The sequence below is a fragment of the Amphiprion ocellaris genome, chromosome 16 (genome assembly GCF_022539595.1).
Source record: "Amphiprion ocellaris isolate individual 3 ecotype Okinawa chromosome 16, ASM2253959v1, whole genome shotgun sequence".
NCBI classification, from domain to species: Eukaryota; Metazoa; Chordata; class Actinopteri; family Pomacentridae; genus Amphiprion; species Amphiprion ocellaris.
This window is the reverse complement of record NC_072781.1, coordinates 31,199,602-31,214,496: the sequence shown is the minus strand read 5'-3', so window position 1 is coordinate 31,214,496 and position 14,895 is coordinate 31,199,602. Positions and strand designations below refer to the sequence as shown.

At 36.3% G+C, this 14,895-nt stretch overlaps 1 long non-coding RNA gene across 1 annotated transcript in view; it reads left to right on the top strand.

Moving 5' to 3' along the window:
* LOC129350763 (uncharacterized) overlaps positions 1–6,837 on the top strand; it is a 19,148-nt gene extending 12,311 nt beyond the window's left edge. Inside the window, exon 3 of the long non-coding RNA XR_008604268.1 lies at positions 5,405–6,837. This is a non-coding gene — a long non-coding RNA (uncharacterized LOC129350763). The remainder of the gene's footprint in view (positions 1–5,404) is intronic.
* Positions 6,838–14,895: the final 8,058 nt, after the last annotated feature.

Here is a 14,895-nt window from a genome sequence, read left to right as displayed (position 1 = left end):
GGCGTTTTTTTTGCGCCAAAATTCATGATGATTTTTTTTTCAAAGAGAACCTTACCATAGTGTTTTTCACGGCCTCCTTTACATTATTTCATCATATGGCACGTTTTTACAACATGTTGAAAAATCGAATTTTTTTCCCTCTCTATCTCCCCACACATCCACCAACCACTGGAACACATCTCCAAAGTTCTGCTGGACCAGCTCAGCTTCCCCTCAGAAGAAGTGCTGCCACCTGCCAGATGAAGGAGCCTTTTGAGAGGCAGCTGGCATCATGATTGGACTGTACTTTGGTCTGTTCCAATCCAGCTTCAGCTCCAGAGACGGCAGGCGGGACGAGTCAACGGAGGCCTGGTGGACGAAGACATGCAGATGAGTACAATCCAGAAAACAACAGAGGAGGAGTGCAGTGGCCCAGAGCCAGAACAACCAGAGTAGCATCATATGTCTCTTAGAAAGCATCATAGTATAGCCTTTGGTATGAAAAAACGCCATCATACACATCGTATATTGTACAAATAACAAGTCAAAGGAAAGAGACATACATTGTAGAATTGTAGTAATTGTGAGCTGACTGATTCACTGATTATCAGTGTTTTATTTTTTACTGATTTACGGTAATAAATACATTTAAAAATGGCGCTACTTTGGCTATGAACCTTTATCTACCTGTGGTCGCTCTGTCTTCTGGAGTGATTTGATTGGTTATATGTCACGAATAAAACTCCTTTAACTTAATATCTGTAAACAAAACAAAAACGTATCAACAAAGTTTTCTTTTAGAGTTTGTGTTCTTCTAAGTTTAACTCCAAGATTTTAAATCCAAACTCCAAGATTTTAAATCCAAACACCTGTCTATCTGAATGCACAATGTCACTTTTTGCTGCTTTCATGCAATTTCGTAACATATTGATCATATTCTACTGGTTCGTTCCATTTCATCTACCTCCCATATTGCACATATCTGACCTCCTTTGCACATGGTGTCCTTTTCAATATTGTTTTGTTATATATATACATTCGATTTTATTATTGAATTTGATATTTTATTACTTACTGCTTGTTGTTGTGCACCGTCCAGTGGAAGCTATTTATATTTTCGTCATGCCATGTATGATGACAGTAAAGATATTCTATTCTAAATACTTTCATTTACTGTAATTGATCATTTACTCCAAATGTCTCACTAATAATCATTATCAGCCTTAAAAACCCACAAAACACCCCTCTATACTGGACCACACTTAGTACAGTCCGGTTCCCCCTTCTATAAATCTGCTTGGAATCTTCCACTTCCTGTTTGTCAAAGTGGCCTTCTACCTGGACAGGTTTTGTTGGAGCTCATGCAACAAACATTTTGGGTAACTGCACTTTAATATGGATGGATGACACTGAATTAGAGTCTGTTTTAATGAGACTGAGTTAAGATGTGTAGCTCTGTCATTAAATAGGAAATTATTTCTCAGAATTCACAGAGAAAAGTCTGAAATGTTTGCTAGGTTAGCGTCCCACATGTTCTTTGGCTCAGCTAAAGCTAACTCTCTCCAACTTCTGGATCTCTTGAGTTGCTTGTTGTTAAAATATCTTGCTAGAGGTGCTGAAGCTCAGAAAGTCTGAGATGTTTGTTCAAAATAAGCTCATTCTCAAGTCTTATCTGAACTGTCCTCTTTTGTTTGAACTTTCCCTAAACTTAGGAGTTAATGACAGAGCAGCACATCCAGACTCAGTCTCATTTATGTAGAGATTAAACTTCAGTGTCATTCATTGATGTTAAAGTGCAGTTTTTCAAATGTTTGTTGCACATGCTCCCGACCAAACCAGTCCAGGTGGAAGACGATGTGAAGAGAAAGCTCCAGAGGATGAATATCACACATTTACGTTGGAAATAAATGTCCTTTAATTAGACATTGTCATGCAAAAGTTGGATTTCCCTTTAATGATGTTCAAATCTTTGTTGAGTGTTTTGTTGATGTTGGTTTCTAAATGTTTTCTGACACTCGGCCCCAAAGATTAAAACCTTTACGGCTCACAAGCTGCAACAATTCACACATTATCAACTATCTTTCTGACTAAACTAAGATAAAAAGTGAAAAACTGCCTGATTCCTGCATCATGAATGTAAATCTTTTTGGTTTTTATGACAGTAAACTGAATATATTTGGGTTTGACATTTTATAAACCAAAACAAGAAATGAATTAGTGGAGAAAACAATCAACAGATTAATGGACAAAGAAAATGTGTTTTCCAACATATATGGCTGAATTACTCCAACATTACAAGATACATACAATTTTAATTCAATTTTATTTATATAAACCAATTACAGGTCAAATTGTCTCAAGAGCTTTATTTTTATATTTTTTTGTCATATTTAAAATATGACAAAGTAAGAAATTTAAACCTCTTGACTAATCCAATTTATTATTTGGTTTTTAAGAGACTAATGGACAATTAAAATAACTTTCTCCACTAAAACTAATAAACATGAGGTCAAATAGAAGGAAGAGTTTTAAATACTGCAGTCCCACGACGACAAGAATAAAGTTTGTCAACAAAAACTAAATCTGCTGGTGGATTCCATTAAAGTCCTAATAAATGATAATAAAGTGTGATACTAAAGGTTTGTGGTGCTAAAAATAGTAAAGATATGAAGTTGAACATCTGGATGGAGGTTGATAAAAGTTGACCTCCCTTCATTTCTCTGGAGCGACTCCATGGATTTTATGGATGGTGGTTAAAGACCTGCTCTTCTAGTGGTCTTCCTTCTAGTCGCTGTAAAAAGTCAGTCCATCCTGGCCGACTTCAACACCTCTTCATGACAACTTGTTCTGCCTCCGACCTGGTGGAAACTCCAGAAACTCGGGAAAACCTGTGGAGACTCGAAGAACTCGTGGAGACTCGAAAACTCGTCGTCGGGGGAAGGTGTGGTGGGCGGTGGGGGGAGTCAGGGCGGAGAGTAGGCGGAGAGGTGGGTGGGCCCCCGCCACCCCACCCCTCCCCGCCTACTCTCCGCCCTGACTCCACCCAGACTCCGCCTTGGCTCCACCCATGTGGTCACACAGAAACTACGATGCCAAAGGGACGACGAATTTATTTCTTTTTATCTGATCTGTAGCTCAGTGAGTTAAGGATTTGCCTATGGAGCTGCAGGTCGCTGGTTCAAGACCACACACTTCTTAAGTTTTCTCAAAATCCTGACAAAGACAAAGAAAAAAAGTGCCGGTGGTGGGTCTTGAACCTGCGACCTTCCAGTCCGCAGACTCTCTCTATCCCCCTGAGCTATTCGCTCAGATACTAATTCTTTTTTTTTTTGCGCATTTATCATCTATTTTTTGTCGTTTTCGAGTTTTTTTTTTAACTTGAGTCTCGACTCGACCGTTTTTCTCAGGAGGTTGGACTTGCCTTTGTGCTGGAGGGTTGAACCCTCAGTTCCAAGACTTTCCAAAGCCTCCACACCTCCCGAGTCCTCAGGACCTGAGCTTTCACACAGTCTGAGGGCTGATATCTTCTAAGTTCCTGAGTAGTTCTCTGTTAGTTTGAACCTTTCGACAGTCTGAGGACTGAAGTTTTAAAAGTTTCTCAGTACTTCTCTGTTAGTTTGAACCTTTAGACAGTCTGAGGACTGATATCTTCTAAGTTCCTGAGTACTTCTCTGTTAGTTTGAACCTTTAGACAGTCTGAGGATTGAAATCCTAAAGGTTTCTTAGTACTTCTCTGTTAGTTTGAACCTTTCGACAGTCTGAGGACTGAAGTTTTAAAAGTTTCTCAGTATTTCTCTGTTAGTTTGAACTTTCTGGTTAACAGAAGCCTTAAAACTTGTGACCATGAGTCTTGATTTCACATTTAGATCATCCATCTGAGTTTTTCTCAGACCTTCACTTGTGGGTTTTTTAGAAATCCTCAACAAACTTTGATTCTCTTCACTGAACTGTAAAGTTTGTGGAGATCAGAAGGTAACATTAGTTTGATCGATGCCTTCAACTACTAGTAGACTTTATCTGGAAAGCAGTTTTCTGAAATGAGTTCTTAGTAAATCTGTCCACAATCAAACCAAGAACATAGAAAGAGGAAATGTTTGAAGAAACAACTTGATGTTTTCATTTCAGACTAGAAAACGCTTTAAGGCCTTTATCAGTTTTTGCTCTTTTTCATTGTTTTATTGTCTCTTCTGTTTAATTTGATCTTCTAAAGTCTAACTGGTGTCTTTTCAAATGTTATGTCTTTAGTTTGATTCTTCTTAAATGTTTAGATTTGTTCTTTTCTCACCTTTTATTCTTTTCTAATGTCTGATTTGATTTCGAAATGTTTTATCTTTTTAATGTTTGTTGTTTTTTCAAATGTTTTATTGTCTTGTTTGAAAACTTTCCTTTTCTTTCCCAATGTTTAATTTTTCTATTAATTATTTGTTCAGGTTTTCGTTTTAAATGTTTTACCACCTTTTAATGTTTGATTTTCTTTTTAAATGCTTCATTGTATTTTGTTTAATTCCTATTAATTCCTAAGTTTTATTGTCTTTAAGATTAAATTTTTTAATTAAATGTTTTGTCTTTTAAAGGTTTAATAATCTAATTAAATGTTTAATCTTATTCTTGTTTAAAAAGTATTTTTTAAATTTAATTATGTAAAATATTTTCTCTGTAATTTTCAATAATTTTATTTTTAAAATTTTGTTTAATTTCATACCTACATGTTTTGTATCGTGTTTAATTATCTCATTCAATATTTTGTCGGTTCAATGTCATTTAATTGTATTTAATATTTAACTTCATTAAACCGACAAAATATTGAATGAGATAATTAAACACGATACAAAACATGTAAGTATGAAATTAAACAAAATTTTTAAAATAAAATTATTGAAAATTACAGAGAAAATATTTTACATAATTAAACATTTAAAAAATACTTTTTAAAAACATTTCTTTTAAAGTTTTATTGTATTAAATTTTTCCCCCTTGATTTAATTGCTTTTTGTTATGTAGTTTATTTCTTTAATCTTCTTTTTCTATCAAGATTTTAACCCCAACCTTAAAAATGAAATAAACCCTTTAATCACAATCAAAATACTTCTGTTGTCACAATCATGAGTTAGTCAATTATTCAGTTTATCAATTCTTTATTTGTTTAGCACCTTTCACACAGATGACAAAACTAAACAAGCAAAGAGAAAAAACTATGAATAAAACTCAAAAACATTTTTAAAAAAGCATTTAACATGGTAATAAAATCTGTTGTGTTCAGGGGATGGAGGGAATTTATTGAAGTCTTCTTTGGCTCACATGGGAAATCATTTAAAATATAAACTTGATATTCAGTCTAAGGAAACTGGAAACTGCAGAGCGACAGAAGAACCAACAATATCTCCTGTTTTCTCCTTTAATGAGTCGACTCTTCTTGTGCTTTCAGACCAAAGAACTACAGACTCTTCACAACCTGCTCAAACTCTTGGTACAGGACCTCACCACACGGGTCAAGAAGGTTTCTGTCTCATTTCTACTCTGAAGCTCACCTTCTCCTGCTCAAACTGCTGACAAATGTTTCTGCTGCTCTAAAGTCTGGTCTCCAGAAGTTCCTAAAAACTCTCAAAGTCTCTTCTGCTGCAGGTTGCTTTGTAGAACTGTTGCAGAAAACCTCACTAAACCACATGGAGGGGCCTCAAGATAGTCGTCCAAATGAAACCATACAAAAACCAAACTAGCACAACCCAAACGCTAAAGTCTCCTGCAGCCTACCAGAGAACCTCTGAGAACAGAGAATCAGGACAGGAACTCTTACCTTCTGGACAACCAACGTTGGTTCACAAACAAGAATACAGAACGTGTCTGACCAGAAACCTCTAAAGACTCACTACAGCCAAGATAAAGACACAACTCAGCTGCAACAAATCCACTAATCACTGCACACATTAGCACCATGTGCTAACTGTGGCTAAAGAACCACATTTGCCAAGATAACTATTCAGTACAAAGCCCTAAAACACACCAAGAAACACATTAAAGACGATTTTACTGCTGGAAGATGCAAGCCAACGCCTAAAGAACAAACTAAAGCAACGGAACCAAACCCGGTTCAGTGCTGAAGAGAAGCAGAGGAAATGTTTGGCTGCAGCTAAATAAAGCAGGAAGACACTGAGCTGCTCAGGTGTTCCTGATAACACCAAGCAGCCACCTGGACAGCCAATAGGAACACAGCTTACTGGAAGTCCAGAGGGCTGGCTTAGTGAAGGAAATTTAGTTTAAAGTTGAAGCACAAAGTTAACAAAGAAAGTTGAAAACCACCTTCTGATCCCTGAACACAAAGAACACCTGAACATGTGAAACTGGTTCCATAGTAGAACCATCATTGTAAAAACGTCATAGTATGGCGTTAGGACCCGGTTGTCTAGGGTCGCTGATGAGCAACACAAAAACAGGACAAACGCTGCTTTCCAGGGGGTTAGGAGGCTATTTATTTGAAAGAGGAAGTTTACAACAACACAACATGTGAGCAGAAAAATCACAAAGTCTGTCTTTAGTTCAGCTGAAAATATTAGTTTTTGTCTTTTTATTGACCAAACTTTTCAGGAAGTAGATGAAGAATAATTAAAGCTCTCATGTAGAAGTCCAACTTATTTTGGATCCTTGTGGAGAGTTTAATCTTAGAGTTTGTAAAGCTGTTGTGTTTTTAGAGTCACATGGATTGTTTTGACATTTAATAACCAAGTCGTGAAATAAAATTACAGTTGTGGATTTCTGTCATTTAGTCTGGACTAAACAAATAACAGCAGCATAAATCTCAAACGTCATTATGAGGAGTCTGGATTGAGTTTTCTCACTTGATAATGATCAAAACATGAAGTTTAGGTTGGTTTAAAGGAATATAAATACTTGTACATATACCAAGAAGTCAGTGTAAAGGAAATGTAGACCTAAAAGGATTGTTTAAAGGAATATTTAAACAGTTATTTTCATTATTTAATAATCTGTTATCAGTCAGAACCCTGGCAAACTTATTTTCATCAGTTTTTTAGTGGAAGTCACAAATAAAGGAGCTCTTGGTTTTTCCTGGCGTTACTGAGTCCAAAGCTGCTGTTTCAACACAGAACGTTCACATGCATCCACAAACCTCTCAGCACTCAAACACCCACAGACAGGAGGCCGGCTGGACCGAGGCTCGGCGGCGTCCTCAGACCCACGATTCGGGGAGTCGCTGAACTTGTTGGTCCGGTTTGAAGGCCTCCGTGTGGTCCAGTAGAAGTCCACGTAGTCGGTGTTGGCTTTGAACCGCAGCGACTGGCCGCCATCAGATGGACCGGCTCGTCCTCGTAGGGCTCCTCCTGTAGCCTTGAGGGAACCACAGGAACATTCAGTAGATGTTGGAGTTCTTCCTGTCAGGCTCGTGGTAGAACGGCTCTGAAGAATCTTGTACTTGTCTTATCTGGAACAATCTAACAGCCTAAACTGTTAACAGCGGTGTAAAGAAGCAAACACACAGGCATAGATTAGGACTCAAACTAGATTTTAGAAAACAAATCAGCTTAGAGGCATTTGTTCACACGTGGCTGAATAGGAGGCCGTCCAATCAGATTGGAGGTCTTCACTCTGTAGGTCGTTTGTTGGGTGAGACTCTTGGACCTCCATCAGCTGACGTGGATGTTTGATGGTCTTCCTCTCTAGTACCAGATGATTCATCCATGAATTCAGCAGCTACAGACTGAAATGAAGCTCATGCTGCCGTTATTGAATTCCTGTTCCAGATCAAATGTTCAGATCTCACCTTGAATGCAGCCGTCTGCTGTCTGATAGTTTTTCTCATTGTAGTCTTCAATGAAGTCTTTTTCCTCATGTCAGGATGTGGTGAGACTCTTTCTCAGTCTCTGCAGACGTCCCTCATTGTGCATCTCCAGAGAAGAAACAGAAAAACTGGTCACTGCTTCAGCATCAAACGTTCTACAGCATTGAGAGTGTTTTAGGAATTCATTCATTGTGTTGTGAACTTTGAAGGAGCAGAAACTTTACAGCTGCCAAAGATATGAGCTCCAATTCTGGATGTTTTTAGGAAATGAAGTTCATCAAATGAACACTTGATTTTTGCTGATAACTCATTAAATTACCGAAGAAATTTAACATAAAAAGTTGTAAACTCTCAGGCAGCTTTTGTTAAAGTTTGTCTATAATTCTATCATCATGTTCTGGAACCAGGACTCTGCAGAAGTTCCTCAATCAGATACTTGTGTGTTTTTATTTAAGGTCTCAGGTTTGAACGTACAGCAGAGGATTAGAAAGGAGTGATTTTAATATTTAAATCAGTCCAGTAAATGTTTGGAGTAAAAATGATTAAAATTTGATTTAGATAGATTTGTGTCAAATAATATTGTAGAGTCTCACTTAAATATATCCAAATGAGTTCAGTGTATTTACATTTTATAGAATATTTGATTTCTTAATCTCAATACTGTAGGGTCTGACCCTAAATATTATAATAATGATGTCAATTTAAATAATAAATAATATTGTAGTGCAGAGTCATAAACTTTAATCAGCTAAACTTACATAATAAATATCACTGCACAATCTTAACCTGAACATTCATATTATTGAGGTAAATTTACATAAATCATGATATTCTAGAGTCTTAACTGGAATATTTCTAACATGAATCTTTTTGTATTGTGCTGATAAACAACAATAACCTGACTTTCAGATAATATTTATTGTCTGTGATTGTGAGACTAAATTCCTCCACATTCTGGAACTTTCCATGCAGCAGCTGTAGGAATAAATAAAAATAAAATCTGTTCATTTCCACATTATGCACATTTATTTATTCTTAATATCTCAGACTGAATGGTAGCTGGCAGTAAAAACAAACTCATCTGCTGGACTGAATTTCCCAAAATGGAAACATGGACAGAATTTAACACTCATGTATCCATGGCAACGCTAAAGTTTCTGCTTCTTACCAAAGTTCACAACACAAGTAAAGATTTTAATGTAAAACTTCAGGGATGACTGCTGACCATAAGTATTCTGATCAATACTTCATGATCAATATCAGGACAGATGTTACAACTCCAGCTGTTCCATTAGACTGCAGTTATTCACAGAGAAATTAAAACATCACATTCCTCATAAAAACTAGATGGGACTTTTATTAAATAAAGTGTTGGTGAATAAACAGTGTAAAAAGTGCAAAGCAGCTCCATTAAATCAGGAGATGTGAGACTTCCACAGCATGGATCACCATCTGCTGTGTTGATTCATAGCTGAATGTCAGAATGAACTGAGCTAGAAAAGCTGCTTTGAGCTGCAACATTACGGTCTGACAATCCAACACCATCACAGTTTTCATCTGGTTGTTTTGCTCCAACATGCTGTGAAGTTCAGTTTTTACCTGAATCAATACAGAGATTCTATTTCCAACCAAGACTGGAATAAAAATTAGAATGTTATGAGGTTATTAATGCAACTAAATCCTTTCAGATGGAAGGATTTACTTCTAAGTTCTAATTCAAGTTTCAGTTGGAGCACATTGCATTCACAAAGAAAAACAGCAAACCTTCATAGCAACATTTAATAAACCTAAAGCTTCCCTGTTGGCTCATTGGTGGAGTTTGTTACTGAGCATCTGAACCTTAAATCCAGTGAGACGACCATCTTCAGTCGAGGCCAGTCAGAGAACTTCAAGACCTTCCATCAGCTGGACCAGATGTGGCATCATCTCCCTCTGAACATCTGGATGACAGGAGAAAAGACAGAAATCAAACACAGATCACAGAAATACAATTTATTCACTTTCATCATTTTATAAAAGTAGCATGAACTTTATTAAAACTTGACAACATCAGTAATGAAAGTAAATGTTTTTATCTCGTGTTGAAGCTAAATTTAAAGTCAATTTTAATGACAGTTTATCCTGAGAGGAGTGAGAATGGAGCTTTTCTTTCCTTTTTAGAATATTCCCTCAAAATATTCTGTTTATTATTGGCTTTAGAAGCATTTTTCTTTACTTATTTATTTTTAGATACCTCAGACTGATGCACTTTGCTGGTTTGCAGATAATTTCATGTACAATGACAATAAAGATCTTCTATTAGAACATATTTTGCTAAAACAAGAACTGAAACCTTCTCAACCATCTCTCAGTCTGCAAAATTCCAACTGCAACAAAGAATTATCTGATGTAGTTATTATTATAATCTTTACTGAACCAGCCCTGGAATTAATAAAAATCTGTATATGGATATGATTTTCTCTGATGGAACCACTAAAACTGCATACAATAAAGTAAATCTCTTCTGCACTGCACACATACTACACTTTTGTATAACTCTGGATGTCAGAGTAAAGGCAGACAGATCCACCGATCAGCCACAACATTCTGACCACTGACAGCTGAAGAGAACATCCATCATCTTGTTCTAATGTAACGTTCTGCTGGGAAACCTTGACATTCATGTGGATGTTTGACATGTACCACCACCTAAACACTGCAGGACAAACAACCCCCTAGTCTCCATGGCAACAGCAGTCCTTGATGCCAGCTGCCACCCTCAGCAGGACAAACTAAAACTACTCAGGAGTGGTCTGAGGAACACGACAGAGCTAAGCTGTTCACCTGGGTTCCACACTCCCCACATCCAGATCTGATGGAGCATCTGTGGGATGGTCCAGGATCAGCCTGGTCTAGGTAGGACCCACCCTGCAACCCACAGGATCCACAGAATCCACAGGACATCCCCAGAGGTTCTGATGAACCACTGGGTCAGAGGAGTTTTAGCAGCATAAAGGGACCAACACAGTATTAGTCAGGTGGTCAGAATGTTATACTGTTATATTGTCATGCTGATTATATGATCAGTAAATGTTACCATCAATTATAACGTCCACATTGATCAGGAAAAAAAAAACTATCAGTTCATTCAGAAACTGTGGGGTTAAACCTAAAAACACAGACCTCAACAGCAGTTTGTTTCAAAGCAGAACACCAGCCGGTTTTCACTAAAGAAGCTTTCAGAGCAACAATTAAATGACAGTTTTGTTCTCATTAAGTTCACAGAGTCAAAGTCAGCCAAAATAATGTACACACACATCAGGAAAAGAAAAACTTTTATATATATTTCATTTGTATAAGTACTTCTATACATACAGATACCTCTTTCTAAGTTTGATCAGTTTGAGTTTTACGATGTTTTCCCAACAGATGGCGCTACCCTCATGAATGGAGCATCAACAAGTGACATCTACAACACAACAGAAATGTCTGGAAGCCAGTGGCCTCCACTTTGAGCACCTCTTGTAATTGTAGAGGCCAAAGATAACTTTTATTAATCTCGTGATGTCTGAATAAATTTGGTATTGAAATATTTATGCAAGTTTTTCTTTTCCTGATGTGTGTAAACATTATTTTGGCTGACTCTGTATAATGGGTTTCTGACAGGTCACCAGGCAACATCTTTTTATAATAATGACAAACATACCTGCATTCTACAGGAGTGATTTTCCTCATGTGCAGGTAAAGATGTGTGAGGAGCTTAGAGATGACAGGAGCAGGAGTCATCCTCACTAATTCAGCTTCCACCTAGAAACAGAAAGACCACAAACAAACACACTGATATACTCTCAAACGTTCAACCTCACAGCCTCAAAATATCTGTTTAGGAAGTGTTGTGTTTCTAAATTCTGCTGAAAGCATTGACAGACATTCTCTTACAAGGTTGTGTAAAAAGCAGCCTGTCCTCTGAGCTACTGAGAAATCTTCCTGAACAAAGTTTCTACGTGTAAATCAGCTCAACAAAAACTAAAGCCTCAGTCAGAGATAACAGGTATGCAAATTATAAACAACTTTCTTTGTTAACTCAGACTTTCTGCTTCAACCTCACATAAAAAGGGGAGTTTAACTCGTCAGGTGACTGAAAATGAACGGCTTGTGCAGTTCTAGATCCAAAAGTAGGATGTTTCAACTCATGTTTTACTACAAATACATGCAATAATAAATAAATACAATGGCTGGTTGTTAGTTTATTCACTATTAATGTCACTTTATATACTGGATTGAACTTGAGCAGTGGAAGAGAGAAGGAATTTAATGACATTATGGAGATTCAGAGAGGTAATGTTGCACAATGTTAAGTTAAGCTTGGTTTAATTCACACCAGCTGAATGTTAAACTTCAGTGCAGCTGAACGGGTTTCAGTTAACCTTACAGTAAAATAACTTTTTTAAAAGCTAAAATACACAGCAGAGAAATACAGGTTGAGAAGTTCCTTCTAATAATGAGGACAGCTGCAGCAGCAACTAACACAGGTGTTCAGCGGTAAGTTAGCCACCTGTGTTAATTAGCCCGCTAGCTAACTTAGCCGCTAAGCTAGCTAACTTAGCCGCTAAGCTAGCTAACTTAGCCGCTAAGCTAGCTAACGCGTCCGGACCAACTGCTCAAACACGACAAAACACAACTCTTCACAAGTCGCTGACTTAACGTACAATAAAACAACGCTACTGGTTAGAAGCATTTGTCTTCTTACCGTGTTTTACTCCAAAAACGAGGTCTACAGCAGCCAGAGACGCTAGCAGACGTTCCGACCATAGATACGTACAGCAGACTAGATCCGCTAGCGCGCTGTCTGACCAATCACTGCTCTCTGACTCTCAGTCAGTCTGACCAATCACTGCTCTCTGGCTCCGCCCTCTGAGAATCTTGTTGCCGTTTGTTGTGATGGCTGATCGAGGCTTTGTTGAAGCTTCGACACTTCATTCAAAACATGGTTCACTACTCGAGGCCTCAATGACACACAGTGCTCGAGTAGGACATCTAGTGGTCAACAATATGAAGTGCAATCAAGACGTGGTCGTTGGTTCATGGATTGTTTTGGATTTGATTCGCCATGCACACATTCCTGTTTGACTACACTAGATGATTGTATGGGTTGTAGTGGACACAAAAATAATATTACTAGTAATAATAATGACAATAACTATTGAAGAGCACGTTTCTTATTTCCCATGTTTGTCTGTATCCCTATATACTCTTTGCTTATATTCTGTGTTATGAAACATTTCAACGGTGCTGCTACATTCATGAGATGCTCTACAAATACAGACTGATGTCATTTTCACATGGGGCTGGTGCAAATAAAGATTTTATGGATTATTATGGATTTTGGCAAAGTATGTCTTGGGGTTTATTGGTAAAGAGGTCAGTAAAGAGGGTGTGCTTATGTAACTGGTTATGAGGTTTTATTGAGAAATAATTTATCAACAGTTTTGGGACCACTGTTCCCTCTAAGCTGCACGTGATACTTTTTTTTTTTTTTTTTGCGCATTTATCATCTATTTTTTTTTTGCCATTTTCGAGTTTTTTTTTAACTTGAGTCTCGACTCGATCGTTTTTCTCAGGAGGTTGGACTTCAGCCTTTGTGCTGGAGGGTTGAACCCTCAGTTCCAAGACTTTCAAAGCCTCCACACCTCCCGAGTCCTCAGGTCCTGAGCTTTCACACAGTCTGAGGGCTGAAATTTTCTAAGTCTCACAGTAGTTCTCTGTTAGATTGAACTTTCAGACAGTCCAAGGACTGATATCTTCTAAGTTCCTGAGTACTTCTCTGTTAGTTTGAACCTTCACACAGTCTGAGGACTGAAATCTTAAAAGTTCTTGAGTACTTCTCTGTTAGTTTGAACCTTCAGACAGTCTGTTAATGTTTCGATTAAATCTTTAAGGTTTTTCTTTTTAAATGTTTTACCACCTTTTAATGTTTAATTTTATTTTTAAATCCTTCATTGTATTTTCAGTGTAATTCCTATTTGAACTTTTATTGTCTTTAAGATATAATTTTCTAATTAAACATTAAATTTTTTAATTAAATGTTTTGTCTTTTTTGGCCTTTTATTGGATAGGTGTAGTGAGAGACAGACAGGAAACAGGGGAGAAGAGTCAGGGAAGACTTGCAACAAAGGACCACTATCGGGAATCGAACCCGGGACGCTGCGTTGGGGACCAGCCCCTGTACATGGATCACCCACTTAACCCATTGAGCTATATGGGCACCCATGTTTTGTCTTGTTAAGGGTTTAATAATCTGATTAAATGTTTTGCATTTTTAAAAATGTTTAACATTCTTCTTGTTTAATTGTATTTTTTAAATGTTTAATGATGGAAAATACTTTATCTGTAATTTCTAATATTTGTATTTTAAAAATTTTGTTTAATTTCATAATGACATGTATTGTATCGTGTTGAATGATCTCATTCGATATTTTGTCTGTTTAATAGAGTTAAACATTAAATTACATTAAATTATATTAAACAGACAAAATATCGAATGAGATCATTCAACACGATACAATACATGTCATTATGAAATTAAACAAAATTTTTAAAATACAAATATTAGAAATTACAGATAAAGTATTTTCCATCATTAAACATTTAAAAAATACAATTAAACAAGAAGAATGTTAAACATTTTTAAAAATGCAAAACATTTAATCAGATTATTGAACCCTTAAAAAGACAAAACATTTAATTAAAAAATTAAATGTTTAATTAGAAAATTACATCATAAAGACAATAAAACTTCAAATAGGAATTAAACAGAAAATACAATGAAGCATTTAAAAAGAAAACTAAACATTAAAAGGTGGTATATGTACATATAATTTAATTGTATTTAATGTTTAACTCTATTAAACAGACAAAATATTGAATTAGATAATTCAACAACATACAATACATGTCATTATGAAATTAAACAAAATTTTTAAAATACAAATATTAAAAATTACAGATAAAATATTTTCCATAATTAAACATTTAAAAAATAAAATTAAAGAAGAATATTAAACATTTAAAAAAATGCAAAAAAATTTAACTAGATTATTAAACCTTTAAAAAGACAAAACATTTAATTAAAAAATTAAATGTTT